Source organism: Brassica napus, chromosome A5 (genome assembly GCF_020379485.1).
Source record: "Brassica napus cultivar Da-Ae chromosome A5, Da-Ae, whole genome shotgun sequence".
NCBI lineage: Eukaryota > Viridiplantae > Streptophyta > Magnoliopsida > Brassicales > Brassicaceae > Brassica > Brassica napus.
In genome coordinates, this window is record NC_063438.1 from 13,888,288 (window position 1) to 13,892,320 (window position 4,033).

The window sequence follows — 4,033 nt, forward strand, 5'->3', positions numbered from 1 at the left end:
CAGCCAGAGCGACCAGCCAGAGCGACCAGCTCAAGTCACTCGCGTTTTGACGCGCGAGACACGAAAAAACGCGTCGGGAGTGACCTCCTGGAGCGACTATGCTAGGTCACTCCGGGTGTTTTGCTTGGACGATTTTTTATGTTATTTCAGGGACCTTTTGGTCATTTGTTTTGATGTTTTACACTTTCTAAACCTAAGTTAAGTACTTTTGTAAGCCATTGGAGGCAAAATAATCTCTTTTCTAGAGAAGAACTAGTAAAAAACCTCTTTTGATTCAGATTTCATTGCTTTCATCTTGTGTTCTTGTTGATTTCTTATCTATTTCTCTACATGGTTAATCTGAAATCCAATATGGGTTTAAGAGGAATCATGGAGATTAGTGAGTAATCACCTTTTGAATTCATGGGTTAGGGAGATTAAGGGTGATTAGGTTAGTTCTAGGATGTTTTAGTGTAGATCATTCTTGTTCCTTGCTAGTAGAGTATTCATAATGCATCTTCTGAGTTGGCCACTCAAAAGTTGATCAATAGACATTTCCCACCCAAAAGGTGTTTGATGAAATGCCTGAGACAACTCTCCTAGGCTTTTAGTATACTTTGCCAAAGACATTTGTTGTTAAAGATGCTAAGATAGCTAATAGACTTGTTAGTAATGATTGCTTTCATATTATTCAACCAAAGACATTTGATGTTTGAGATATGTTAGCAAATGAGCATTCATCTAGACATAGAGCTTGCTTAGAATTGTGTCTAGGCTTAAGGTTGATAGTTTGATTGATCATTTGCCATCCTTAGTTCGATACTTGATCACCCAAGGTCTAATCCCTATGCCCATGAGTTCTCTTTTCCCTTAGTCAAGAAAGTATCATTCTGTTATTGCTTTTAGTTTTAGTCATAGTTTAAAACCCATCTAAATCATTGGTTGCACTTAGATTAAGTGAGTACTTGCATTCTCAGTGCTTTGATATCCCTCAGAACTGGTTCGACAATCTTCTATACTACAACATTTGTCTTAGGAGCCTTGAAAACTCCTAACATCAAATTGGCGCCGTTGCCAAATTCTGAGTAGATTTGAACATTGAGATTTAGTCACTTGCTTGAGACTAAGTCATTTTTATTTTCTTTTGTTACTGATTCTCTTTCTTCACCTCCCTTTAATCTACAGGTGTATGAACTTGAGGAGCAGGGGTCCATCAAACCTAGTTCCAATAGCTGCAGACATCAGAGCTTTAGAGAGAGAGTGTGCTAGAAATAGAAGAGAAGAAGAGCAACAGGCTCACTTGCAGAGATTGAGTACTGATATGGGAGACATACCTCAAAACCAACAGCGAGCAGCTCGACCCATTGGCACTTACGACCGCCCCAACATTCATGGTCATAGATTGGGAATCCGAGCACCCGCTGTGGCAGCCAACAACTTTGAGATCAAGTCAGGACTCCTCAACGTGATCGAGAACAACAAGTATCATGGCTTGGCTCTAGAGGATCCATTTGATCACTTGGACAGGTTCGACAGCTACTGTGGGTTGTCAAAAACCAATGGTGTGTCCGAAGATGCCTTAAAGCTCAAGCTATTCCCTTTCTCTTTGGGGGATAAGGCACGTCAGTGGGAGAAGTCTCTACCCAGTGACTCCATCACCACTTGGGATGACTGCAAGAAAGCATTCTTGGAGAAGTTCTTCTCTACTTCAAGAACTGCTAAGCTGAGAAACGAGATTTCCAGCTTTCAACAGAAGAACTTGGAAGGCTTCAGTGAAGCCTGGGAGAGATTCAAGGGCTACCAAGCTCAATGCCCACACCATGGCTTTTCTAAGGAGAGCTTGCTGAGCACATTCTACCGTGGTGCTCTTCCTAAGTACAGAGCCAGACTGGATACAGCTAGCAATGGGTTCTTCTTGGGGAGAACTGAGGAGGATGCAGAAGAGCTGGTTGACAACATGGTAAAGAGTGATGCAGTCTACAGTGGAGACCACGACAGAGGCAGTAGAACAGATGATAAGCAGACGAGGAAAGAGATCAAAGCTTTGGAAGACAAGATCGACCTACTCATTGCTGAAAAAGCAACCCAAGAGCAGCTGAAGTTTGTTGGTAACTCCAAGCAGGAAGATCCACTTGCTGTCAATGAGGTTGAGGGTTTGGAAGGTCAAGAGGAGTTGTGTTTCATCAACAACAATGGTAGCTGGTACAAAAAGGAGCCCAACTTTCAGTACAACAACTACCAACAGAAATCCTATCCCAACAACCAACAGAGTGGTTATCCGCCAAGAAACAACCAGCAAGGCAGCTATCAGCCTCAGCAAAACCCCTCGTCTGGTTCCTCTGCTCCTCAAGAGAGCAGCACTGATACCTTACTGAAACAAATCTTGGAGTCTCAGACTAGAAGTGAGAAGCATGTTGGTTATGAGTTGAAGAACCTTCATACCAAGATTGATGGGAGCTACAATGAGCTCAACAACAAATTCTCACACCTTGCTTCTACAGTCAGGAATTTAGAGAATCAGTTTGCTTCCATGAACACTCACCAGAATCGCCAGCAAGGATCTCTACCTGGAAAGTCTGACCAAAACCCCAAGGAGGCCAAAGCTATCACCCTTAGGAGTGGTAAGCAGTTACCTCCTAAAACCCTCACCAAGGATGCTGAGAAACTAGGTGAGGGGGTTGCCATCAACATAGATGATGAAGTGGTGATTGTTGATGAGAAGATCAATGACGAGATCTTGGAGAAGATAGTGGAAGCCAAAGGTAAAGGAAAGGTTGGAGAAGAGAAGAAGACAGTAAAAGATGGTGAAGTTGTTACTCCAGCAAGTGAAAGTTCTTTTGTTCCTCCTCCCTATGAACCCAAACTTCCATTCCCTGGTAGATTCAAGAAGCAGCTGCTAGAGAAGTACAAGGCTCTGTTTGAGAAGCAAATGAGTGAAGCTCAGGTTGCAATGCCCATCATCGATGCTTTCATGTTGATTCCTCAATACAACAATTTCCTGAAAGATGTTGTAGCTGCAAAGAAGAAGGAGATGGAAGGCATGATGATTCTTACCCATGAGTGCAATGCCATCATCCAGAGGCTTGATGTTCCAGAGAAATTAGAGGATCCAGGAAGCTTCACACTACCTTGTGCTCTTGGACCTATGGTATTTGAGAAAAGTCTCTGCGATTTGGGAGCTAGTGTCAGCTTGATGCCTTTGTCTGTTGCAAAGAAGCTTGGATTCACTCAGTACAAGAAGTGTAGACTCTCTCTGGTGTTAGCTGATCGTTCAGTGAAGTATCCTGTGGGCATCTTAGAGGACCTCCCTGTGAAGATTGGAAGGTATGAGATACCTACAGATTTTGTGGTGCTTGAGATGGGTGAGGAGGCTCAAGACCCATTGATTCTAGGAAGGCCATTCTTAGCTACAGCAGGAGCTATTGTTAATGTGAAGGAAGGCACGATTGATCTCCATTTGGGTAAAGAGAACATCCTCCACTTTGACATCAAGGAGAAAATGAGGAAACCAACTGTGTTCGGGCAAGCCTTCTACATTGAAGAGATGGCCACTCCTGCTGATGAGCATCTTGAAGAGTTACCACCTGAGGACGACGAGGAGGGAGCATCTCCCTCTACTCATTCCCTATAGAAGGTAAACCACCACACTCCCTTGTATATACCATTTCATTTTTGCATATTAGTCTTCTTTTCGGTATCTCTCTCTACTTGACAACACAGAGACTGTGTAACTCAAGTTTGGGGGAGGTACCAAGTATTTGATCATGTTTGCTTTGATGTTGTTTCATTGAGTCATGCATTGCATACCTATTTGCATATAAAAAAAAAAAAAAAAACAATCATTTAGTTTGCATCATTTGCATTTCTAGGAGAGTCTAGAGCATATAGGTTGCATTCACTTGCATTGGGAGCAATGATTTTAAATGCCTTGTAAAGAACACTACGTTGCACCTGAGTAGCTTTTGCACCTCTCAAAAAGACTTGTATGTTTCGAGCCTTGAAAACTCTTCCTGAAACTTGTTGATTGCTGAAACTCAGTCTTTGAAGCCAACTA

At 42.6% G+C, this 4,033-nt stretch overlaps 1 non-coding gene across 1 annotated transcript; it reads right to left on the reverse strand.

Annotated features, from left to right (window-relative positions):
• Nucleotides 1-1,699: 1,699 nt before the first annotated feature.
• LOC125609776 lies at nucleotides 1,700-1,806 on the reverse strand. Its single transcript, XR_007339921.1, has one exon. It is a non-coding gene; the product is annotated as a small nucleolar RNA R71 (small nucleolar RNA).
• Nucleotides 1,807-4,033: the final 2,227 nt, after the last annotated feature.